The sequence below is a fragment of the Aristolochia californica genome, unplaced genomic scaffold, assembly GCF_029961685.1.
Source record: "Aristolochia californica isolate CCGP_79_NKW_82.1479 unplaced genomic scaffold, dmAriCali1.0.hap1 SCAF_1, whole genome shotgun sequence".
Lineage (NCBI taxonomy): Eukaryota > Viridiplantae > Streptophyta > Magnoliopsida > Piperales > Aristolochiaceae > Aristolochia > Aristolochia californica.
The window spans coordinates 20,811,481-20,839,257 of NW_027181770.1; positions in this window are offsets into that span (position 1 = coordinate 20,811,481).

A 27,777-nucleotide genomic window follows, 5' to 3' on the forward strand; every position below is an offset into this window, starting at 1 on the left:
AGAAGAAATCTCTTTCTTATAAAATTTGAAGCTATTAGGGTTGAACTAGTGGAATTTCCAAAACTTGGATAACAAAAATTTTGTGTTCATTTGTAGTGTGTGAATAAATTTTCTATACTTAAATTTTTTATTGTTTTGAATTTTTTCCTTACATAAACTCTAACATTTTCATTTGTTTGTGACCAATTTGCCTTTTTTGTTTATAGGATGAAGGGAGAGCGAAAAATCAAAGTTTTGTTCAAAGAAAAAAGTGTACATCTAAAATGGAAATGCACAATGCTCAAAAGTAGAGTGAGATAATTCCAAAGAGTGTCTTTAATTTTTAGGGATTGTAAGCTCATTTTAGTTTTATTTCTCAGGTTTTGTAATCGTCGAGAATAGGGGGAGGCAGGGACTTTTTACTGAGTATTGACGCCCAATCCATAAGCCATTTCTTACAAAAATTATAGCCCGGTACGCATGATAAATCACTTTACAGTCATCAATGATTCTTAGTCCATCTTTTTGTAAATGGGCAAAATAATGGCATGTTTGACTCGCGTAAATATCCCACCTCACTTTCACTTCAGAATTTAATGAGTGTTTGTTATTCTCTTTAAAAGCTTTGGAGTCATAGGTCATTTGCGTCTTTAACATGTTTAAAGCAAGCATATCCATTTTTAAAACATGTGTAGAAGAAATCTCTTTCTTACAAAATTCCAAGCTATCAGGGTTGAACTAGTGGAATTTCCCGAACTTGGATAACCAAACTTTTGTGTTCATTTGTGGTGTGTGGATAAATTTTCTTTACTTTCAATTTTTCTGTTTTAATTTTTTTCCATACATAAATTCTAAAATTTTCTTTTTATTGTGATCTATTTGCCTTTTTTGTTTACGGAATGAAGGGAGAGCGAAAACTCAAAGTTTTAATTTTAGAAAAAAGTGTACATCTAAAATGGAAAAGCACAATGAACAAATGTAGAGAGAGATAATTCCAAAGAGTGTCTGAAAGTTTAAGGGATTGTAAGCTCTTTTTAGTTTTTATATCTTAGGTTATGCAATCATCGGGAAAAGAGGGAGACAGCGGAGTTTTAACTGAGTGTTGACACCCAATCCATAAGTCATTTCTTACAAAACATATATCCCGTTTACCCATGATAAATCACTCTACATTCATCTGTGATTGTAAGGCCAGATTTTTTTAAATGGGCAAAATAAAGGCTTGTTTGACACGGGTAAATATCCCACCGCATGTTCACTTCAGAATTTAATGAGTGTATGTTATTCTCTTTAAAAGATTTTGATCCATAGGTCATTTTCATCTTTAACATGTTTCACGTATGTATATCCATTTTTAAAACATGTGTAGAAGAAATCTCTTTCTTATAAAATTTCAAGCTATTAGGGTTGAACTAGGGGAATTTCCCAAACTTGGATAACAAAACTTTTGTGTTCATTTTTGGTGTGAGAATAAATTTTCTTTACTTACATTTTTTATTGTTTTTAATTTTTTCCATATATAAATTCTAAAATTTTCATTTTGTTGTGATCTATTTGCCATTTTTTTTGACAGGATGAAGGGAGAGGGAAAACTCAAAGTTTTGATTTAAGAAAAAATGTACATCTAAAATAGAAATGCACAATGCACAAATGTTGACAGAGATAATTCCAAAGAGTATTTGTAATTTTTAGGGATTATAAGCTCTTTTTAGTTTTTATATCTAAGGTTTTTCAATCGTCGGGAAAAGGGGGAGGTAGGGGATTTTTAAATGAGTGTTGACTCCCAATCCATAGGTCATTTCTTAAAAAAATATAGCCCGTTACTCTTGATAAATCAATTTACAATCATCTATAATAGTTGGGTCAACTTTTTGTAAATGGGCAAAATAATGACTTGTTCGACTATGGTAAATATCCCACTGGTTGTTCACTTGAGAATTTAATGAGCGTTTGTTATTCTCTTTAAAAGCATTGGATCCATAGGTCATTTGCATCGTTAACATGTTTCAAGCTTGCATATCCATTTTTAAAACATGTGTTGAAGAACTCTCTTTCATGTAAAATTCCAAGCTTAAGGTTGAACTAGTGGAGTTTCCCAAACTTGGATAACAAAACTTTTGTATTAATTTGTGGTGTATGAATAAATTTTCTTTACTTACATTTGTTATTGTTTTGAATTTTTTTCCTAACATAAACACTAAAATTTTCATTTTGTTGTGACCTATTTGCCTTTTTGTTTTACGGGATGAGGGAAGAGCGAAAACACAAAGTTTTGATTGAAGAAAAATGTGTACATTTAAAATGGAAATGCACAATGCACAAAAGTAGACAGAGATAATTCCAAAGAGTGTATGTAAGTTTTAGGGATTGGAAGATCTTTATAGTTTGTTTTTCTCAGGTTTTGAAATCGTCAGGAAAAGGTGGAGGTAGGGGATTGCATGATAAATCACTTTAAAGTCATCTAATTGTTAGGCCAACTTTTTGTTAATGGGCAAAATAATGGCCGGTTCTACTCGTGTAAATATCCCGCCGCACGTTCACTTGAGAATTTAATGAGCGTCTTTTATTCTCTTTAAAAGCTAAGGATCCATGGGTCATTTGCATCTTTAATATGTTTCAAGCATGCATATCCATTTTTAAAACATGTGTAGAAGAAATCTCTTTTTTATAAAATTCCAAGCTATTAGGGTTGAACTAGTGGAATTTTCCAAACATGGATAACAAAACTTGTGTGTTCATTTGTGGTGTGTGTATAAATTTTCTTTAGTTTCATTTGTTACTGTTTAAAATTTTTCCAATATATAAACTCTAAAATTTTCTTTTCATTGTGATCTATTTGCGTTTTTTGTTTACGAGATGAAGGAAGAGCGAAAAATTCAAACTTTTGATATAAGAAAAAATTGTACATCTAAAATGGAAATGCACAATGCACAAATGTAGAGAGAGTTAATTCCAAAGAGTGTCTAAATTTTTAGGGGTTGTAAGCTCTTTTTAGTTTTTACATCTCAGGTTTTTGCAATCGTCAAGAAAAGGGGGAGACGACGGAGTTTTAACTGAGTGTTGACTCCCAATCCATAAGTCATTTCTTACAAAAAAATATAGCCCGTTTACACATTATAAAACACTTTACAATCATCTCTAATTTTAAGGTCAGCTTTTTTTAAACGGGGAAAATAATTGCTTGATTGACTCAGGTAAATATCCCACCACTCGTTCGCTATAGAATTTAATTAGCGTATGTTATTCTCTTTAAAAGCTTTGGATCCATTGGTCATATGCATCTTTAACATGTTTCAAGCATACATATCCATTTTTATAACAAGTGAAGAAGAAATCTCTTTCTTATAAAATCCAAGCTATTAGGGTTGAACTAGTGGAATTTCCCAATCTTGGATAACAAAAGTTTTGTGTTCATTTGTGGTGTGTGAATAAATTTTATTTATTATTGTTTTAAAAATTTTCCATACATAAACTCTAAAATTTTCATTTTGTTATGATTTGTTCTCCTTTTTTGTTTATGCGATGAAGGGCAAGCGAAAACTCTAAGTTTTGATTTAACAAAAAAAGTACATCTAAAATGAAATGCACAAAGCACAAATGTAGAGAGAGATAATTCCAAATAGTGTCTATAATTTTTATGGATTTTAAGCTTTTTTTATTTTTTATTTCTCAGGTTTTGCAATCGTTGGGAAAAGGGAGAGGCGGGGGGATTTCTAACGGAGTGTTGACTCCCAATCCACAAGTAATTTCCTACAAACATATAGCTCGTTATGCATGATAAATCACTTTAAAATAATCTATGATTGTTAGGTCAACTTTTTGTAAACGGGATAAATAATGGCTTGATTGACTCGGGTAAATATCCCACCGCTTGTTCGCTTGAGAATTTAATGAGCGTTTGTTATTCCCTTTAAAAGTGTTGGATCCATAGGTCATTTGCATCTTTAACATGTTTCAAGCATGCATATCCATTTTTAAAACATGTGTGGAAGAAATCTCTTTGTTATAAAATGCCAAGATATTAGTGTTGAACTAGTGGAATTTCCCATACTTGAATAACTAAACTTTTGTGTTCATTTCTGGTGTGTGAATAAATTTTCTTTGCTTACATTTGTTATTGTTTTAAATGTTTTCCATACACAAACTCTAAAATTTTCATTTTGTTGTGATCTATTTGCCTTTTTTGTTTACAGGATGAAGGGAGAAGGAAAACTCAAAGTTATGATTTAAGAAAAAAGTGTACATCCAAAAAGGAAATGAATAATGCAAAAATGTAGAGAGAGATCATTGTAAAGAGTGTATGTACCTTTTAGTGATAGTAAGCGCTTTTATTTTTTATATCTCAGGTTTTGCAATCATCGAGAAAAGGGGCAGGCCAGGGATTTTTAATTGAGTGTTGACTCCCAATCCATAAATCGTTTCTTACAAAAATATAGCTCGTTACGCATGATAAATCACTTTACAATCGAGTCAGTTTTTTGTAAATGGGCAAAATAATGGCTTGTTTGACTCGGGTTAATATCCCACCGCACGTTCACTTGAGAATTTAATGAGCGTTTGTTATTCTCTTTAAAAGCTTTGGATCCATAGGTCATTTGTATCTTTAAAATGTTTCAAGCTTGCCTATCCATTTTTAAAACATGTGTAGAACAAATATCTTTCTTTTAAAATTCCAAGCTATTAGGGTTGAACTAGTGGAATTTCCCAAACATGGATAACAAAACTTTTCTGCTCATTTCTGGTGTGAGAATAAATTTTCTTAACATAAATTTGTTATTTGTTTTATATTTTTTCCATACATAAACTCTAAAATTTTCATTTTGTTGTTATCAATTTGCCTTTTTTGTTTATGGGTTGAAGGGAGAGGGAAAACTCAAAGGTTTTTTTAAGAAAAAAGTGTACATCCAAAATGGAAATGAACAATGCAAAAATGTAGAGAGAGATAATTCAAAAGAGTGTATGTACCTTTTAGGGATAGTAAGCTCTTTTATTTTTTAAATCTCAGGTTTTGCAATCATCTAGAAAAGGGGGAGGCAGGGGATTTTTAACTTTGTGTTGACTCCCAATCCATAAATCGTTTCTTACAAAAATATAGCCCGTTATGCATGATAATTCACTTTACAAACATCTATGATTGTTAGGTCCGTTTTTTGTATATGGGCAAAATAATGGCTTGTTTGACTCGGGTAAATATCCCACCGCACGTTCACTTGAGAATTTAATGAGCTTTTGTTATTCTCTTTAAAAGCTTTTGATCCATAGATCATTTGCATCTTTAACATGTTTCAAGCTTGCATATCCATTTTTGAAACATGTGTAGAACAAATATCTTTCTTATAAAATTCCAAGCTATTAGGGTTGACCATACAAAACTGTTCTCCTCATTTGTGGTGTGTGAATAAATTTTCTTATCTTACATTTGTTATTATTTTAAAATTTTTCCATACATAAACTCTAAAATTTTCATTTTGTTGTGATCTATTTGCCTTTTTTGTTTACGGGATGAAGGGAGAGCAAAAATTCTATGTTTTGATTTAAGAAAAAACGTACATCTAAAATGGAAATGCACAATGCAAAAATGTAGAGAGAGATAATTCGAAAGAGTGTCTGTAATTTTTAGGGATTGTAAATTCTTTTTAGTTTTTATATCTCAGGTTTTGCAATCGTCGGGAAAAGGGGGAGGCAGGGGATTTTTAACAGAGTGTTGACTCCCAATCCACAAGTCCTTTCATACAAAAATATAGCATGTTACGCAAGATAAATCACTTTAAATTATCTATGATTGTTAGGTCAGCTTTTTGTAAACGGGCAAAATAATGGCTTGATTGACTTGGGTAAATATCCCCCCGCACGTTCGCTTGAGAATTTAATGTGCATTTGTTATTCTCTTTAAAAGCTTTGGATAAATAGGTTATTTGCATCTTTAACATGTTTCAAGCATGCATATCCATTTTTAAACCATGTGTAGAAGAAATCTCTTTCAAATAAAATTCCAAGCTATTAGGGTTGAACTAGTGGAATTTCCCAAACTTGGATAACAAAAGTTTTTTGATCATTTGTGGTGTGTGAATAAATTTTCTATGCTTACATTTGTTATTGTTTTAAATTTTTTCCATATATAAAATCTAAAATTTTCATTTTGTTGTGATCTATTTGCTTTTTTTGTTTACAGGATGAAGGGAGAGTGAAAACTCAAAGTTTTGATTTAAGAAAAAAGTGTACATCTAAAATTGAAATGCACAATGCACAAATGTAGAGAGAGATAATTCCAAAGAGTGTCTGTACCTTTTAGGGATTCTAAACACTTTTTAGTTTTTATATCTCAGGTTTTGCAATCGTCGAGGAAAGAGGGAAGCAAGGATTTTTAACTGAATATTGATTCCCAATCCATAAGTCATTTCTTACAAAAATATAGCCCGTTATGCATGATTACTTACTTTTCAATCATCTATGATTTTTAGGTCAGCTTTTTGTTAATGGGCAAAATAATGGCTTGTTTGACTCGGGTAAATATCCCACCGCACGTTCGCTTGAGAATTTAATGAGCGTTTGTTATTCTCTTTAAAAGCTTTGGATCCATAGGTCATTTGCACCTTTAACATGTTTCAAGCCTGCATATCCATTTTAAAACATGCGTAAAAGAAATCTCTTTCTTATAAAATTCCCAGCTATTAAGGTTGAACTAGTGGAGTTTCCCAAATGTGGGTAACAAAACTTTTGTGTTCATTTGTAGTGTGTGAAAAAAATTTCTTTACTAACATTTGTTATTGTTTTAAATTTTTTCCATACATAAACTCTAAAATATTCACTTTGTTGTGATCTATTTGCCATTTTTTTTACGGGATGAAGGCAGAGCGAATAGTCAAAGGTTTGATTTAAGAAAAAAACGTACATCTAAAATTGAAATGCACAATGCAGAAATTGAGAGAGAGATAATTCCATAGAGTATCTGTACTTTCTAGGGATTGTAAGCTCTTTTTAGTTTTAATATCTCTCGTTCTGCAATCTTCGAGAAAAGGAGGAGACGGGGGATTATTAACTGAGTGTTGACTCCCAATCCATAAATCATTTCTTACAAAAATATAGCCCGATACACTTGATAAATCAATTTACAATCATCTATGATAGTTATGTCAGCTTTTTGTAAATGGGAAAAATAATGACTTGTTTTACTCGGGTAAATATCCCACCGCATGTTCACTTGAGAATTTAACGAGAATTTTTATTACCTTTAAAATATTTGGATCCATAGGTCATTTGCATCTATCACATGTTTGAAGCGTGCATATCCATTTTTAAAACATGTGTAGAAAAAAATCTCTTTCTTATAAAATTCCAAGCGATTAGGGTTGAACTAGTGGAATTTCCAAAACTTAGATAACAAAACTTTTGTGTTCATTTGTTGTGTGTGACTAAGTTTTCTTTACTTACATTTGTTATTGTTTTGAATTTTTTCCTTACATAAAGTCTAAAATTTTCATTTTGTTGTGATCTGTTCTCCTTTTTTGTTTACAGGATGAAGGGAGAGCGAAAACCGTAAGTTTTGATTTAAAAAAAAATGTACATCTAAAATGGAAATGCACAATGCACAAATGTAGAGAGAGATAATTCCAAAGAGTGTTTATAAATTTTTGGGATTGAGAGCTCTTTTTAGTTTTTATATCTCAGGTTTAGCAATCGACGGGAAAAGGGAGAGCGGGGGATTTTTAACTGAGTGTTGACTCCCAATCCATAAGTCATTTCTTACAAACATATAGCCCGTTATGCATGATAAATCACTTTATAATCATCTATGATTGTTATGTCAGGTTTTTGTAAATGGGCAAAAAATGGCTTGTTTGACTAAAGTAAATATCCCACCGCACGCTCGCTTTTGAATTTAATGAGCGTTTGTTATTATCTTTAAGAGCTTTGGATCCATAGGTCAATTGCATCTTTAACATGTTTCAAGCATGCATATCCATTTTTAAAACATGTGTAGAAGAAATCTGTTTTTTATAAAATTCCAAGCTATTAGGGTTGAACTAGTGGAATTTCCCAAACTTGGATTACAAAAAATTTTGTGCTCATTTGTGGCGTGTGTATAAATTTTCTTTACTTAAATTTTTTATAGTTTTTTATTTTTTCCATACATAAAATCTGAATTTTTCATTTTGTTGTGAACTATTTACCTTTTTTGTTTACGAAATGAAGGGAGAGTGAAAACTCAAAGTTTTCATTTAAGAAAACAGTGTACATCTAAAATGGAAATGCACAATGCACAAATTTTGAGAGAGATAATTCAAGAGAGTGTCTTTAATGTTTGGGGATTTTAAGCTCTTTTTAGTTTTTATATCTTAGGTTTTGCAATGATGGGGAAAAGGGGGAGGCAGGGGATTTTTAACTGAGTGTTTACTCTCAATCCATAAGTCATATCTTACAAAAATATAGGCCGTTACACATGATAAATCACTTTACAATCTTCCATGATTGTTTGGTCAGCTTTATCCAAATGGGCAAAATAATTGCTTGTTTTACTCAGGTATATATCCCACCGCATGTTCACTAGAGAATTTAATAAGTGTTTGTTATTCTAATTAATAGCTTTGGATCCATAGGTAATTTGCATCTTTAATATGTTTCAAGCCTGGATATCCATTTTTAAAACGTGTGTAGAAGAAATCTCTTTCCTATAAAATTCCGAGATGTTAGGGTTGAACTAGTGGAATATCCAAAACTTGGATAACAAAACTTTTGTGTTCATTTGTCGTGTGTGTATAAATTTTCTTTACTTACATTTGTTATTGTTTAAAAAAATTTCCATACATTAACTTTAAAATTTTCTTTTTGTTCTGATCTATTTTCCTTTTTTGTTTACGGGATGAAGGTAGAGTGAAAACTCAAAGTTTTTATTTTAGAAAAAAGTGTACATCAAAAATGGAAATGCACAATGCACAAATGTAGAGAGAGATAATTCCAAAGAGTGTCTGTAATTTTTAGGGATTGTAAGCTCTTTTTAGTTTTTATATCTCAGGTTTTGCAATCGTTGGGAAAATAGGGAGGCGGGGGATTTTTAACTGAGTGTTAACTCCCAATCCATAACTCATTTCTTAAAAAAATATAGCCCGTTACTCATGATAAATCACTTTACAATCATCTATCATTGTTAGGTCAGCGTTTTGCAAATGGGAAAAAGAGGGCTTCTTTTACTCGGGTAAATATCCCACCGCATGTTCACTTGAGAATTTAATGAGCGTTTGTTATTCTCATTAAAATCTTTGGATCCATAGGTCATTTTGCATCTTTAACATGTTTCAAGCATGCATATCCATTTTTAAAACTTGTGTAGAAGAGATCTCTTTCTTATAAAATTCCAAGCTGTTAGGGTTGAACTAGTGGAATTTCCCAAACATGGATAAGAAAACTTTTGTGTTCATTTGTGGTGTGTATATAAATTTTCTTTACTTACATTTTTTTTTTTAATTTTTTCCATCCATAAAATCTAATATTTTCATTTTGTTCTGATCTATTTACCTTTTTTGTTTATGGGATGAAGGGAGAGCGAAAACTCAAAGTTTTGATTTAAGAAATAAGTGTTCATCTAAAATGGAAATTGACAATTCAGAACTATAGAGAGAGATAATTCCAAAGAGTGTCTATAATTTTGAGGGATTGTAAGCTTTGTTTAGTTTTTATATCTCAGGTTATGCAATGGTCGAGAAAAGGGGGAGGTGGGGTATTTTTAATTGAGTGTTGACTCGCAATTCATAAGTCATTTCTCAGAAAATTATAGATTTTTACGCATGATAAATCACTTTAAAATCATCTATGATTGGTATGTCAGCGTTTGGCAAATGGGATAAATAATGACTTGTTTTACTCGGGTAAATATCCCACCGCACGTTCACTTGAGAATTTAATGAGCATTTGTTATTCTCTTTAAAAACATTGGATCCATAGGTCATTTGTATCGTTAACATGTTTCAAGCATGCATATCCATTTTTAAAACATGTTTAGAAGAAATATTTTTCTTATAAAATTCCAAGCAATTAGTGTTGAACTAGATGAATTTCCCAAACTTGGATAACAAAACTTTTGTGTTCATTTGTGGTCTGTGTATAATTTTCTTTACTTACATTTGTTATACTTTTAAATTTTTTCCATGCATAAACTCTAAAATTTTAATTTTTTTGTGATCTATTTGCCTTTTTTGTTCACGGGATGAAGGGAGAGAGAAAATTCAAAGTTTTGATTTTAGAAAGAAATGTACATCTAAAATGGAAATGGACAATGCACAAATGTACAGAAAGATAATTCCAATGCGTGTCCATAATTTTTAAGGATTGTAAGCTCTTTTTAGTTTTTATATCTTAGGTTTTGCAATCGTTTGGAAAAGGGAGATGCGAGGGATTTTTAACTGAGTGTTGACTCCCAATCCATAAGTCATTTCTTACAAAAATATAGCCTGTTACGCTTGATAATTCACTTTACAATAATCCATGATTGTTTGGTCAGTTTTTTTGTAAATGGGCAAAATAATGGCTTGTTTTACTTGGGTAAATATCCTACCACACATTCATTTGAGAATTTAATGAGCGTTGGTTATTCTCATTAAAAGCTTTGGATTCATTGGTCATTTGTATCTTTAACATGTGTATATCCATTTTTAAAACATGTGTAGAAGAAATCTCTTTCTTATAAAATTCCAAGCTATTAGGATTGTACTTGTGGAATTTCCCAAACTTGGATAACAAAACGTTTGTGTTCATTTGTGGTGTGTGTATAAATTTTCTTTACTAACATTTGTTATTCTTTTAAATTTTTTCCATGTATAAACTTTAAAATTTTAATTTTATTGTGATCTATTTGCCTTTTTTGTTTACGGGATGAAGGGAGAGCAAAAACTCAAAGTTTTGATTTAAGAAAAAATTTACATCTAAAATAGAAATGCACAATGCACAAATGTAGAGAGAGATAATTCCAAAGAGTGTCTGTAATTTTTAAGTATTGTAAGCTCTTTTTAGTTTTTATATCTCCGGTTTTGCAATCGTCTGGAAAAGGGAGAGGCGGGGGATTTTTAACTGAGTGTTGACTCCTAATCCAAAAGTCATTTCTTTCAAAAATATAGCCCATTACGCATGATAAATCACTTTACAATAATCCATGATTGTTTGGTATTTTTTTGCAAATAGGCAAAATAATGGCTTGTTTTACTCGAGTAAATATCCTACCCCACTTTCATTTGAGAATTTAATGAGCATTTTTTATTCATATTAAAAACTTTGTATCCATTGGTCATTTGCATCTTTAACATGATTCAAGCATGTATATCCATTTTTAAAACATGTGTAGAAGAAATCTCTATCTTATAAAATTCCAAGCTATTAGGATTGTACTAATGGAATTTTCCAAACTTGGATAACAAAAGTTTCGTGTTCATTTATGGTGTGTGTGTAAATTTTGTTTACATACATTTGTTATTCTTTTCAATTTTTTCCATGTACAAACTCTAAAATTTTAATTTTATTGTGATCTATTTGCCTTTTTTTATACGGGATGCAGGGAGATCGAAAACTCAAAGTTTGGATTTAAAAAAAAAAATTTACATCTAAAAGGGAAATGCACAATGCACAAATGTAGAGAGAGATAATTCCAAAGAGTGTCTATAATTTTTAAGGATTGTAAGCTCTTTTTAGTTTTTATATCTCAGGTTTTGCAATCGTCTGGAAAAGGGAGAGGCAGGGGATTTTTAACTGAGTGTTGACTCCCAATCCATAAGTCATTTCTTACAAAAATATAGCCCGCTATGCATGATAAATGACTTTACAATAATACATGGTTGTTTGGTCAGTATTTTGCAAATGGGCAAAATAATGGCTTGTTTTACTCGGGTAAATATCATACCGCACGTTCATTTGAGAATTTAATGAGCGTTTGTTATTCTCATTAAAGGCTTTGGATCCCTTGGTCATTTTCATATTTAACATGTATCAAGCATGTATATCCATTTTTAAAACACATGTAGAAGAAATCTCTTTCTTGTAAAATTCCAAGCTATTAGGATTGTACTAGTGGAATTTCCCAAACTTGGATAACAAAACTTTTATGTTCATTTGTGGTGTGTGAAAAAAGTTTCCTTACTTACATTTGTATTGTTTTAATTTTTTTCCATACATAAAGTCTAAAATTTTCCTTTTTAAGTGATATTGGCCTTTTTTGTTTACGGGATGAAGGGAGAGCAAAAACTCAAAGTTTTGATTTAAGAAAAAGTGTTCATCTAAAATGGAAATGCACAATGAAAAAATATGGAGAGATATAATTCCAAAGTATGTATGTAATTTTTATGGAGTATGCTCTATTTAGTTTTTATATCTCAGGTTTTACAATCGTCGGGAAAAGGGGGAAAAGGGGGATTTTTAACTGAGTGTTGACTCCAAATCCATAAGTCATTTCTAAAAAAAATATAGTCCGTTACGCATGATAAATCACTTTACAATCATCTATGATTGTTAGGTCAGCTATTTGTAATTGGGCAAAATAATGGCTTGTTTGACTCTGGTAAATATCCCACCCCACGTTTACTTGAGAATTTAATGAGAGTTTTTTATTCCCTTTAAAATATTTGGATCCATAAGTCAATTGCGTCTATAACATGTATAAAGCATGCATATTCATTTTTAAAACATGTGAAGAAGGAATCTCTTTCTTATAAAATTCCAAGCTATTAGGGTGGAACTGGTGGAATTTCCCAAACTTGGATAACAAAACGTTTGTGTTCATTTGTGGTGTCTGAATAAATTTTCTTTACTTACATTTGTCATTGTTTCAAATTTTTTCTATCCATAAACTCTAAAATTTTCATTTTGTTGTGATCTATTTGCCTCTTTTGTTGCACGAAGAAGGGAGAACGAAAAATCAAAGTTTTGATGAAAGAAAAAAGTGTACATCTAAAATGGAAATGCACAATGCACAAATGTAGAGAGAGATAATTCCAAAGAGTGTCTGTATTTTTTAGGGATTGAAAGCTCTTTTTTGCTTTTAAATCTCAGGTTTTTCAATCGTCGAGAAAAGGGGGAGGTGGGGGATTTTTAACCGAGTGTTGTCTCCTAATCCGTAAGTTATTTCTTACAAAAATATAGCTCGTTACGCTTGTTAAATCACTTTAAAATCATCTATGATTGTTAGGTCAGCTTTTTGTAAATGGGCAAAAAATGGCTTGTTTGACAAGAGTAAATATCCCACTGCACGTTCGCTTCGGAATTTAATGAGTGTTTGTTATTGTTTTTAAAAGCTTTGGATCCATAGGTCATTTTCAACTTGAACATGTTTCGACAATGCATATCCATTTTTAAAACATGTGCAGAAGAAATCTCTTTGTTATAAAATTCTAAGATATTAGTGTTGAACTAGTGGAATTTCCATTACTTGGATAACAAAACTTTTGTGTTCATTTTAGGTGTTTGAATAAATTTTCTTTGCTTACATTTGTTATTGTTTTAAATTTTTTCCATACATAAACTCTAATGTTTTCATTTTGTTGTGATCTATTTGCCTTTTTTGTTTACGGTATGAAGGGAGAGGGAAAACTCAAAGTTTTGATTTAAGAAAAAAGTGTACATCCAAAATGGAAATGAACAATGCAAAAATGAAGAGAGATAATTCCAAAGAGTGTATGTACCATTTAGGGAGTGTAAACTCTTTTATTTTTTAATCTCAGGTTTTGCAATCATCAAGAAAAGGGGGAGGCAGGGGATTTTTAACTGAGTGTTAACTCCCAATCCATAAATTGTTACTTACAAAAATATAGCCCGTTACGCTAGATAAATCACTTTACAATCATCTATGGTTGTTAGGTCAGTTTTTCGTAAATGGGCAAAATAATGGCTAGTTTGACTCAGGTAAATGTCCCACCGCACGTTCACTTGAGAATTTGATGAGCGTTTGGTATTCTCTTTAAAAGCTTTGGATCCATAGGTCATTTGAATCTTTTACATGTTTCAAGCTTGCATATCCATTTTTGAAACATGTATAGAACAAATATCTTTCTTATAAAATTCCAAGCTATTAGGGTTGAACTAGTGAAATTTCCCAAACTTGGATAACAAAACTTTTCTGCTCATTTGTGGTGTGTGAATAAATTTTCTTTTCTTACATTTTGTATTGTTTTAAATTTTGTCCATAAATAAACTCTAAAATTTTCATTTTGTTGTGATCTATTTGCCTGTTTTTGTTTACGGGATGAAAGCAGAGTGAAAACTCTACGTTTTGATTTAAGAAAAAATGTACATCTAAAATGGAAATGCACAGTGATAAAATGTAGAGAGAGATAATTCCAAAAATTGTCTGTAGTTTTTAGGGATTGTAAGCTTTTTTGTGTTTTTATATCGCAAGTTTTGCAATCGTCGGGAAAGGGGGGAGGCGGGAGATTTTTTACAAATTGTTGACTCCCAATCCACAAGTCATTTCATAAAAAAATATAGCCTGTTACGCATGATAAATCACTTTACAATAATCTATGATTGTTAGGTCAGCTTTTTGTAAACGGGCAAAATAATGGCTCGATTGACTTGGGTAAATATCCCCCCGCACGTTCGCTTGAGAATTTAATGTGCATTTGTTATTCTCTTTAAAAGCTTTGGATCCATAGGTCATTTTCAACTTTAACATGTTTCATGCATGCATATCCATTTTTAAAACATGTGTAGAAGAAATCTCTTTCATGTAAAATTCCAAGCTATTAGGGTTGAACTTGTGGAATTTCCTAAACTTGGATAACAAAACTTTTGTGTTCATTTGTGGTGTGTGAATAAATTTTCTATGCTTACATTTGTTATTGTTTTAAATTTTTTTCCATACATAAAATCTAAAATTTTCATTTTGTTGTGATCTTTTTGCTTTTTTTTTTACGGGATGAGGGAAGAGGGAAAACTCAAAGTTTTGATTTAAGAAAAAATTGTAATTTTAAAATGGAAATGCACAATGCGCAAATGTAGAGAGAGATAATTCCAAAGAGTGTCTGTACCTTTTAGGGATTGTAAACACTTTTTAATTTTTATATCTCAGGTTTTGTAATCGTCGAGAAAGGCAAGGATTTTTAACTGAGTTTTGACTCCCAATCCATAAGTCATTTTTTTAAAAAAATATAGCCCGTTACGCATGATTAGTTACTTTTCAATCATCTATGATTGTTAGGTCAACGTTTTGTTAATGGGCAAAATAATGGCTTGGTTGACTTGGGTAAATATCCCACAGCACGTTCGCTTGACAATTTAATGAGTGTTTGTTATTATCTTTAAAAGCTTTGGATCCATAGGTCATTTGCATCTTTAACATGTTTCAAGCATGCATATCCATTTTAAAACATGCGTAAAAGAAATCTCTTTCTTATAAAATTCGAAGCTATTAGGGTTGAACTAGTGGAATTTCCAAAACTTGGATAACAAAACTTTTGTGTTCATTTGTAGTGTGTGGAAAAATTTTCTTTACTAACATTTGTTATTGTTTTAAATTTTTTCCATACATTACTCCAAAATTATCATTTTGTTGTGATCTATTTGCCATTTGTTTTACGGGATGAAAGGAGAGCGTAAACTCAAAGTTTTGATTTAAGAAAAAAGTGTCCATCTAAAGTGGAAATGCACAATGCACAAATGGAGAGAGAGATAATTCCATAGAGTGTCGATAGTTTTAGGGAATGTAAGCTCTTTTTAGTTTTTATATCTCGAGTTCTACAATCGTCATGAAAAGGAGGTGGCAGGGGATTAATAACTGAGTGTTGACTCCCAATCCATAAGTCATTTCTTACAAAAATATAGCCCATTACGCTTCATAAATCAATTTACAATCATCTATGATAGTTATCTCAACTTTTTGTAAATGGGCAAAATAATGACTTGTTTTACTCGGGTAAATATCTCACCGCACGTTCACTTGAGAATTTAATGAGCGTTTGTTATTATCTTTAAAAGATTTGGATCCATAGGTCATTTGCATCTTTAACAAGTTTCAAGCATACATATCCATTTTTAAAACATGTGTAGAAGAAATCTCTTTCTTATTAAATTCCAAGCGATTAGGGTTGAACTTGTGGAATTTCCCAAACTTGGATAACAAAACCTTTGTGTTCATTTGATGCGTGTGTATAAATTTTCTTTACTTACATTTGTTATTGTTTTAAATTTTTTCCGTACATAAAATCTAAAATTTTCATTTTGTTGTGATCTTTTTGCCTTTTTTGTTTACGGGATGAAGGGAGAATGAATAATAATAGTTTTGATTTAAGAAAAAAGTGTACGTATAAAATGGAAATGCACCATGCACAAATTGTGAGAGAGATAATTCAAAAGAGTGTCTGTAATGTTTGGGGATTTTAAGCTCTTTTTAGTTTTTATATCTTAGGTTTTGCAATGGTCGGGAAAAGGGGGAGGCAGGGGATTTTTAACTGAGGGTTGACTCTCAATCCATAAGTCATTTCTTACAAAAATATAGGCCATTACGCATGATAAATCACTTTACAATCTTTCTTCATTGTTTGGTCAGCTTTTTCCAAATGGGCAAAATAATGGCTTGTTTTAGTCAGGTATATATCCCACTGCACGTTCACTAGAGAATTTAATGAGCGTTTGTTATGCTCATTAAAAGCTTTGGATTCAGAGGTGATTTGCTTCTTTAACATGTTTCAAGCCTGCATATCCATTTTTAAAACATGTGTAGAAGAAATCTCTTTCTTATAAAATTCCGAGCTGTTAGGGTTGAACTAGTGGAATATCCAAAACTTGGATAACAAAACTTGTGTCCATTTGTGGTGTGTGTCTAAATTTTCTTTACTTACATTTGTTATTGTTTAAAATTTTTTCCATACATAAACTCTAAAATTTTCATTTTGTTGTGATCTATTTGCCTTTTTTGTTTATGGGATGAAGGTAGAGTGAAAACTCAAAGTTTTTATTTAGGAAAAAGTGTACATCTAAAATGGAAATGCACAATGCACAAAAGTAGAGAGAGAAAATTCCAAAGAGTGTCTGTAATTTTTAGGGATTCTAAGCTCTTTTTAGTTTTTATATCTCAAGTTTAGCAATTATCAGGAAAAGGGGGAGGCGAGGGATTTTTAACTGAGTGTTAACTTCCAATCCATAACTCATTTCTTACAAAAATATAGCCCGTTACTCATGATAAATCACTTTACAATCATCTATGATTGTGAGGTCAGCATTTCGCAAAATGGGCAAAAAAATGGCTTCTTTTACTCGAGTAAATATCACACCGCACGTTCACTTGAGAATTTAATGAGCGTTTGTTATTCTCATTAAAATCTTTGGATCCATAGTTCATTTTGCATCTTTAACATGTTTCAAGCATGCATATCCATTTTTAAAACGTGTGTAGAAGAAATCTCTTCCCTATAAAATTCCGAGCTGTTAGGGTTGAACTAGTGGAATATCCAAAACTTGGATAACAAAACTTTTGTGTTCATTTCTGGTGTGTGTATAAATTTTCTTTACTTACATTTGTCAAAATTTTAAATTTTTTCCTTGCATAAACTCTAAAATTTTAATTTTGTTGTGATCTATTTGCCTTTTTTTTTTGGGAATAGGGAGAGCGAAAATTCAAAGTTTTGATTTTAGAAAAAAACGTACATCTAAAATGGAAATGCACAATGCACAAATGTAGAGAGAGATAATTCCAAAGCGTGTCTACAATTTTTATGGATTGTAAGCTCTTTTTATTTTTTATATCTCAGGTTTTGCAATTGTCTGCAAAAAGGGAGAGGCGAGGGATTTTTAGCTGAGTGTTGACTCCCAATCCATAAGTCATTTCTTACAAAAATATAGCTCGTTACCCATGATAAATCATCTTACAATAATCCATGATTTTTTTATCAGTTTTTTTGCAAATGGGCCAAATAATGGCTTGTTTTACTCGGGTAAATATCCTACCGCACGTTCATTTGAGAATATAATGAGTGTTTCTTATTCTCATCCAAAGCTTTGGAGCCATTGGTCATTTGCATCTTTAACATGTTTCAAGCATGTATATCCATTATTAAAACATATGTAGAAGAAATCTCTTTCTTATAAAATTCCAAGCAATTAGGATTGTACTAGTGGAATTTCCCAAACTTGGATAAAAAAACTTTTGTGTTCATTTGTGGTGTGTGTATAAATTTTTTTTACTTACATTTGTTAATGTTTTAAATTTTTTCCATGCAAAAACTCGAAAATTTTAATTTTGTTGTGATCTATTTGCCTTTTTTGTTTACCAGATGAAGGGAGAGCGAAAACTCAAACTTTTGATTTAAGGAAAAATTTACATCTAAATTAGAAATGCACAATTGAAAAATGTAGAGAGAGATAATTCCAAAGAGTGTCTGTAATTTTTAAGGATTGTAAGCTCTTTTTAGTTTTTATATCTCAGGTTTTTTAATCTTCTGGAAAAGGGAGAGGCAGGGGATTTTTAACTGAGTGTTGACTCCCAATCCATAAGTCATTTCTTACAAAAATATAGCCCGTTATGCATGATAAATCACTTTAAAATAATCCATGATTACTTGGTCAGTTTTTTGCAAATGGGCAAAATAATGGCTTGTTTTAGTCGGGTAAATATCCTACCGCACATTCATTTGAGAATTTAATGACCATTTGTTATTCATATTAAAAGTTTTGGATACATTGGTCATTTGCATCTTTAACATGTTTCAAACATGTATACCCATTTTTAAAACATATATAGATGAAATCTCTAGTTATAAAATTCCAAACTATTAGGATTGTGCTAGTGGAATTTTCCAAACTTGGATAACAAAAATTTTGTGTTCATTTGTGGTGTGTGAATAAATTATCTTTACTTACATTTGTATTTTTTTAAATTTTTTCCATACATAAACTCAAAATTTTCATTTTTAAGTGATATTGGCCTTTTTTGTTTACGGGATGAAGGAAGAGCAAAAAATCAAAGTGTTGATTTAAGAAAAAAGTGTACATCTAAAATGGAAATGCACAATGTAAAAATTTGGAGACAGATAATTCCAAAGTATGTCTATAATTTTTTGGGAATATGCTCTATCTAGTTTTTATATCTCAGGTTTTGCAATCGTCGGGAAAAGGGGGAGGCGGGGGAATTTTAACTGAGGGTTGACACCTAATCCGTAAGTCATTTATTATAAAAATATAGTATGTTACGCATGATAAATCACTTTACAATCATCTATGATTGTTAGGTCATCCTTTTTGTAAATGGGCAAAATAATGGCTTGTATGACTCTGGTAAATATCCCACCGCACGTTCACTTGAGAATTTAATGAGAGTTTTTAATTCTCATTTAAAGCTTTGGATCCATAGGCCATTTGCATCTATAACATGTATAAAGCATGCATATCCATATTTAAAACATGTGAAGAAGAAATCTCTTTCTTATAAAATTCCAAGCTATTAGTGTTGAACTAGTGGAATTTCCCAAACTTGGATAAAAAAACTTCTGTATTCATTTGTGGTGTGTGAATAAATTTTCTTTACATACATTTGTTATTTTTTTAAATTTTTTCCATCCAAAAACTCTAAAATTTTCATTTTGTTGTGATCTATTTGCTTTTTTGTTTACATGATGAAGGGAGAGCAACAAGTCAAAGTTTTGATGAAAGAAAAAAGTGTACATCTAAAATGGAAATGTACAATGCACGAATGTTGAGAGAGATGATTCAAAAGAGTGTCTGTAATTTTTTGGGATTGTAACCTCTTTTTTGTTTTTATATCTCAAGTTTTGCAATGGTCGGGAAAAGGGGGAGGCGGGGAATTTTTATCTAAGTGTTGACTCCCAAACCATAAGTCATTTCTTACAAAAATATAGGCCATTACGCATGATAAAATACTTTACAATCTTTCATGATAGTTTGGTAACCTTTTTGCAAATGGGCAAAATAATGGCTTGTTTTACTCAGGTAAAAATCCCACCGCATGTTCTTTTGAAAATTTAATGAGCGTTTGTTATTCTCATTAAAAAGGTTTGGATCCATAGGTCATTTGCATCTTGAACATGTTTCATGCATGAATATCCATTTCTAAAACATGTGCAGAAGAAATCTCTTTCTTATAAAATACCGAGCTATTAGGGTTGAACTAGTGGAATTTCCAAAACTTGGATAACAAAACTTTTGTGTTCATTTGTGGTTTGTGTATAAATTTTCTTTACTTTCAATTTATATTGTTTAAAATATTTTCCATACATAAACTCTAAAATTTTCATTTTGTTCTGATCTATTTGCCTTTTTTGTTTACGGGATGAAGGTAGAGTGAAAACTCAAAGTTTTTATTGAAGAAAAAAGTGTACATCCAAAATGGAAATGCACAATGCACAAATGTAGGGAGAGATAATTCCAAAGAGTGTTTGTAATTTTTAGGGATTGTAAGCTATTTTTAGTTTATATATCTCATGTTTCAAATCGTCGGGAAAAGGGGGAGGGGGGAATTTTTAACTGAGTGTTAACTCCCAATCCATAAGTCATTTCTTACAAAAATATAGCCTGTTAGTCATAATAAATCACTTTAATATTATCTAGGATTGTTAGATCAGCTTTTCGCAAATGGCCAAAATAATGACTTGTTTGACTCGGGTAAATATCCCACCTCACGTTCACTTGAGAATTTAATGAGCATTTGTTATTCTCTTTAAAAGCTTTGGATCCATGGGTCATTTTCATCTTTAACATGTTTCAAGCATGCATATCCATTTTTAATACATGTGTAGAAGAAATCTCTTTCATATACAATTCCAAGCTTTTAGGGTTGAACTACTGGAATTTCCCACACTTTGATAACAAAAATTTTGTGTTCATTTGTGTTGTGTGAATAAATTTTCTTTACTTACATTTTTTATTGTTTTGAATTTTTTTCCTCACTTAAACTCTAAAATTTTCATTTTGTTGTGATCTTTGCCTTTATGTTTTATGGGTTGAAGGGATAGGGAAAACTCAAAGTTTTGATTGAACAAAAAAGTGTAGATCTAAAATGGAAATGCACAATGCACAAAAGTAGAGAGAGATAATTCCAAAAAGTGTCTATAATTTTTAGGGATTGTAAGCTCTTTTTAGTTTTTATTTCTCAGGTTTTACAATCGTCGGGAAAAGGGGGTGGCAGGGGATTTTTAACTAAGTGTTGACTCCCAATCCATAAGTCATTTCTTACAAAAAATATAACCCGTTACGCATGATAAATCACTTTACAGTCATCGATGATTGTCAGGCCAGCTTTTTGTAAATGGGCAAAATAATGGCTTGTTTGACTCAGATAAATATCCCACCGTACGTTCACTTGAGAATTTAATGAGCATTTCTTAATCTCTTTAAAAGCTTAGGATCCATAGGTCATATGCATCTTTAACATGTTTCAAGCATCCTTATCCATTTTGAAAACATGAGTAGAAGAAATCTCTTTCTTTTAAAATTCCAAGCTATTAGGGTTGAACTAGTAGAATTTCCCAAACTTGGATAACAAAACTTTTGTGTTCAGTTGTGGTGTGTGTATAAATTTTATTTACTTTCATTTGTTACTGTTTTAAATTTTTTTCACACATAAACTCTAAAATTTTCTTTTCATTGTGATCTATTTGCCTTTTTTGTTTACGGGATGAAGGGAGTGCAAAAAACTCAAACTTTTGATTTAAGAAAAAAGTTTCCATCTAAAATGGAAATGCACAATGCACAAATGAAGAGAGAGATAATTCCAAAGAGTGTCTGTAATTTTTAGGGATTGTCAGCTCTTTTTAGTTGTTATTTCTCTGGTTTTGCAATCGTCAGGAAAAGGGGGAGGTGGGGTATTTTTAATTGAGTGTTTACTCCCAATCCATAAGTCATTTCTTACAAAAATATAGCCCGTTTTGCATGAAAAATCACTTTACAGTAATCCATGATTGTTTGGTCAGTTTTTTGCAAATGGGAAAATAATGGCTTGTTTTACTCGGGTAAATATCCTTCCGCACGTTCATTTTAAAAGTTAATGAGCGTTTGTTATTCTCATTAAAAGATTTGGATCCGCTGATAATTTGCATCTTTAACATGTTTCAAGCATGCATGTCCATTTTAAAAACTTGTGTAGAAGAAATCTCTTTCTTATAAAATTCCAAGCTATTAGGGTTGAACTAGTGGAATTTCCAAAACTTGGATAACAAAAATTTTGTGCTCATTTGTGGTGTATGAAGAAATTTTCTTTACTTACATTTTTTTTATTTTAAATTTTTTCCGTTCATATACTCTAAAATTTTCATTTTGTTGTGATCTATTTGCCTTTTTTATTTACGGGATGAAGGGAGAGGGAAAACTCAAAGTTTTCATTGAAGAAAAAAGTGTACATCCAAAATGTAAATGAACAATGCACAAATGTAGAGAGAGATAATTCCAGAGAGTGTTTGTACCTTTTAGAGATTGTAAGCACTTTTATTTTTTATATCTCAGGTTTTGCAATCGTCTAGAAAAGGGGGAAGTGGGGATTTTTAATTGACAGTGGACTCCCAATCCATAAATCATTTCTTACAAAAATATAACCCGTTACGCATGATAAATCACTTTACAATCATTTATGATTGTTAGGTTAGTTTTTTGTAAATGGGCAATATAATGGCTGGTTCGACTCGGGTAAATATCCCACTGCACGTTCACTTGAGAATTTAATGAGCGTTTTTTATTCTCTTTAAAAGCTTTGGATTCATAGGTCATTTGCATCTTTAACATGTTTCAAGCTTGCATATCCATTTTGGAAACATGTGTAGAAGATATCTCTTTCTTATACAATTCCAAGCTATAAGGGTTGAACTAGTGGAATTTCCCAAACTTGGATAACAAAACTTTTGTGCTAATTTGCGGTGTGTGAATAAATTTTCATTTCTTACATTTGTTATTTTTTTAAATTTTTTTGGTACATAAACTCTAAAATTTTCATTTTGTTGTTATCTATTTATGTTTTTTTTTTACGGGATGAAGGGAGAGCGAAAACTCTACTTTTGGATTTAAAAAAAAATGTACATCTAAAATAGAAATGCACAATGCAAAAATGTAGAGAGAGATAATTCCAAAGTTTGTCTATAATTTTTAGGAATTGTAAGCTCTTTTTAGTTTTTATTGTCAGGTTTTACAATCGTCGGGAAAGAGGGTGGCGGGGGATTTTTAACAGAGTGTTGACTCCCAATCCACAAGTCATTTCGTACAAAAATTTAGCCTGTTACCCATGATAAATCACTTTACAATAATCTATGATTGTTAGGTCAGCTTTTTGTAAACGGGCAAAATAATGGCTTGATTGACTTGGGTAAATATCCCCCTGCACGTTCGATTAAGAATTTAATGAGCGATTGTTATTCTCTTTAAAAGCTATGGATCCATAGGTCATTTGCATCTTTAACTTGTTTAAAGCATGCATATCCATTTTTAAAACATGTATAGAAGAAATCTCTATGTTATAAAATTCCAAGCTTTTTGTGTTGAACTAGTGGAATTTCCCAAACTTGGATAACAAAACTTTTGTTTTCATTTCTAGTGTGTAAATAAATTTTCTATGCATACATTTGTTATTGTTTTAAATTTTTTCCATACATAAACTCTAAAATTTTTATTTTGTTGTGATCTATTTGCCTTTTTTGTTTACGGGGTGAAGGGAGAGGGAAAACTCAAAGTTTTGATTTAAGAAAAAAGTGTACATCCAAGATGGAAATGAACGATGGACAAATATAGAGAGAAATAATTCCAAAGAGTGTTTGTACCTTTTAGGGCTTGTAAACTCTTTTTAGTTTTTATATCTCAGGTTTTGCAATTGTCGAGAAAAGGGGGAGGCAAGGATTTTTAACTGAGTGTTGACTCCCAATCCATAAGTCATTTATTGCAAAAATATAGCCCGTTACACATGATTACTCACTTTACTATCATCTATGATTGTTAGGTCAGCTTTTTGTAAATGGGCAAAATTATGGCTTGTTTGACTCACATAAATATCCCACCGCACATTCGCTTGAGAATTTAATGAGCGTTTGTTATTCTCTTTAAAAGCATTGGATCTAGAGGTCATTTGCACCTTTAACATTTTTCAATCATGCAAATCCATTTTAAACCATGTGTAGAAGAAATCTCTTTCTTATAAAATTCCAAGCTATTAGGGTTGAACTAGTGGAATTTGCCAAACTTGGATAACAAAACTTTTGTGTTCATTTGTAGTGTGTGAATAAATTTTCTGCACTTACCTTTGTTATTGTTTTAAATTTTGTCCATACATAAATTCTAAAACTTTGATTTTGTTGTGACCTATTTGCCTTTTTTGTTAACGGGATGAAGGGAGAGCGAAAACTCAAAGTTTTGATTTGAGAAAAAATTGTTCATCTAAAATGGAAATGCACAATGCACAAATTCAGAGAGAGATAATACCATAGAGTGTCTGTAATTTTTAGGGATTGTAAGCTCTTTTTAGTTTTTATATCTCAGGTTCTGCAATCGTCGGGAAAAGGGGGAGGCGGGGGATTTTTAACTGAATGTTGACTGCCAATCCTTAAGTCATTTATTACAAAAATATAGCCCGTTACGCTCGACAAATCAATTTACAATCATCTATGATAGTTAGGGCAGCTTTTTGTAAATGGGAAAAATAATGACTTATTTGACTCTGGTAAATATCCCACTGCGTGTTCACTTGAAAATTTAATGAGCGTTTGTTATTATCTTTAAAATATTTGGATCCATAGGTCATTTTCATCTTTAACATGTTTCTAGTATGCATATCCATTTTTAAAACATGTGTTGAAGAAATCTTTTTCTAATAAAATTCCAAGAAATTAGGGTAGGGAATTTCCTTATGTTGGATAACTAAACTTTTGTGTTCAATTGTGGTGTGTGAATAAATTTTCTTTACTTACATTTTTCATTGTTTTGAATTTTTTCCTTACATAAACTCTAAAATTTTCTTTTTGTTGTGATTTATTTGCCTCTTTTTTTTACAAGATGAAGGGAGAGTGAAAACTCAAAGTTTTGATTTAATAAAGAAGTGTGCATGTAAAATGGAAATGCACAATGCACAAATTTTGAGAGAGATAATTCACAAGAGTGTAAGTAATGTTTGGGGATTTTAAGCTCTTTTTAGTATATATATCTCTGGTTTTGCAATGGTTGGGAAATGGGGGAGGTGGGGGATTTTTAACTGAGTGTTGACTCCCAATCCGTAAGTCATTTCTTAGAAAAATATAGGCCGTTACCAATGATAAATCACTTTACATTCTTCCATGATCGTTTGCTCAGCTTTTTGTTAATGGGCAAAATAATGGCTTGTTTTACTCAGGTATATATCCCACCGCACGTTCAGTTGAGAATTTAATGAGTGTTTGTCATTCTCATTAAAATTTTTGGATCCATAGGTGATTTGCATCATTAACATGTTTCAAGCATGCATATCCTTTTTTAAAAAAAGTGTAGAAGAAATCTCTTGCTTATAAAATTCCGTGCTATAAGGGTTGAACTGGTGGAATTTCCAAAACTTGGATAACAAAACTTTTATGTTCATTTGTGGTGTGTGTATAAATTTTCTTTACATTCATTTGTTATTTTTAAAATTTTTTCTCTACATAAACTCTAACAGTTTCATTTTGTTGTGATCTATTTACCTTTTTTGTTTACGGGAGGAAGGTAGAGTGAAAACTCTAATTTTTTATTTAAGAAAAAAGTGTACATCTAAAATGGAAATGCACAATGCAAAAATGTAGAGAGAGATAATTCCAAAGAGTGTCTTTTATTTTTAGGGATTGTAAGCTATTTTTAGTTTTTATATCTCAGGTTTTGCAATCGTCGGGAAAAGGGGAAGGCGAGGGATTTTTAACTGAGTGTTAACTCCCAATCCATAAGTCCTTTCTTAAAAAAAATTAGCCCGTTACTCATGATAAATCACTTTACAATCATCTATGATTATTTGGTCAACATTTCGCAAATGGGCAAAATAATGGCTTGTTTTACTCGGGTAAATATCCCACCGCACGTTCACTTGAGAATTTAATGAGCGTTTGTTATTCGCATTAATATATTTGGATCCATAGGTCATTTTGCATCTTTAACATGTTTCAAGCATGCATATCCATTTTTAAAAATTGTGTAGAAGAAATATCTTTCTAATAAAATTCCAAACTATTAGGGTTGAACTAGTGGAATTTCCCAAACTTGAATAAGAAAACTGTGTTCATTTGTGGTGTGTGTATAAATTTTCTACACTTACAATTATTATTGTTATAATTTTTTTTCATACAGAAACTCTAATATTTTCATTTTTTTGTGATCTATTTACCTTTTTTGTTTACGGGAAGAAAGGAGAGCAAAAAATCAAAGTTTTGATTTAAGAAATAAGTGTACATCTAAAATAGAAATGCACAATGCAAAACTGTAGAGAGAGATAATTCTAAAGAGTGTCTGTAATTTTTAGGGATTTTAATCTCTATTTAGTTTTCATATCTCAAGTTTTGCAATGGTCAGGAAAAAGGGAGGTGGGGGATTTTTAACTAAGTGTTGACAAGCAATTCATAAGTCATTTCTTACAAAAATATAGGTCGTTACGCTTGATAAATCACTTTACAATCATCTCTGATTGGTAGATCAGTGTTTGACAAATGGGATAAATAATGGCATGTTTTACTCGGGTAAATATCCCACCGCACGTTCACATGAGAATTTAATGAGTGTTTGTTATTATCTTTTAAAGATTTGTTTCCATAGGTCATTTGCATCTTTAACATGTTTCTAGCATGCATATCCATTTTTAAAACATGTGTAGAAGAAATCTTTTTCTTATAAAATTGCAAGCAATTAGGGTAGAACTAGTGGAATTTCCCAAAGTTGGATAACAAAACTTTTGTGTTCATTTGTGGTGTGTGAATAAATTTTATTTACTCACATTTGTCATTGTTTTGAATTTTTTCGTTACATAAACTCAAAAATTTTCATTTTGTTGAGATCTATTCTCCTTTTTTGTTTACGACATGAAGGGAGAGCAAAAATTCTAAGTTTTGAGTTAAAAAAAATGTACATCCAAAATGGTAATGCAAAATTCTCAAATATAGAGAGAGATAATTCCAAAGAGTGTCTGTAAATTTTTGGGATTGTAAGCTCTTTTTAGTTTTTATATCTCTGGTTTTGCAATCGACGGGAAAAGGAAAAGGCGGGGGATTTTTAACTGAGTGTTGATTCCCAATCCATAAGTCATTTCTTACAAAAATATAACCCGTTACGCATGATAAATCACTTTACAATCACCTATGATTGTTAGGTCAGCTTTTTGTAAATGGGCAAAAAATGGCATGTTTGACTCGAGGAAATTTCCGACCGCACGTTCGCTTGAGAATTTAATGAGAGTTTGTTATTCTCTTTAAAAGCATTGGATCCATAGGTCAATTGCATCTTTAACATGTTTCAAGCATGCATATCCATTTTTAAAACATGTGTAGAAGAAATCTCTTTCTTATAAAATTCCAAGCTATTAGGGTTGAACTAGTGGAATTACCCAAACTTGGATAACAAAATCTTTGTGTTCATTTGTGGTGTGTGTATAAATTTTCTTTACTTAAATTTTTTATTGGTTAAAAATTTTTCCATACAAAAACTTAAATTTTTTTATTTTCTTGTGATTTATTGGCCTTTTTTGTTTACAGGATGAAGGGAGAGCAAAAACTCAAAGTTTTGATTTAAGAAAAAAGTGTACATCTAAAATGGAAATGCACAATGCACAAATTTTGAGATCACAAGAGTGTCATTAATGTTTGGGGATTTTAAGCCCTTTTTAGGATTGTACTAGTGGAATTTCCCATACTTGGATAA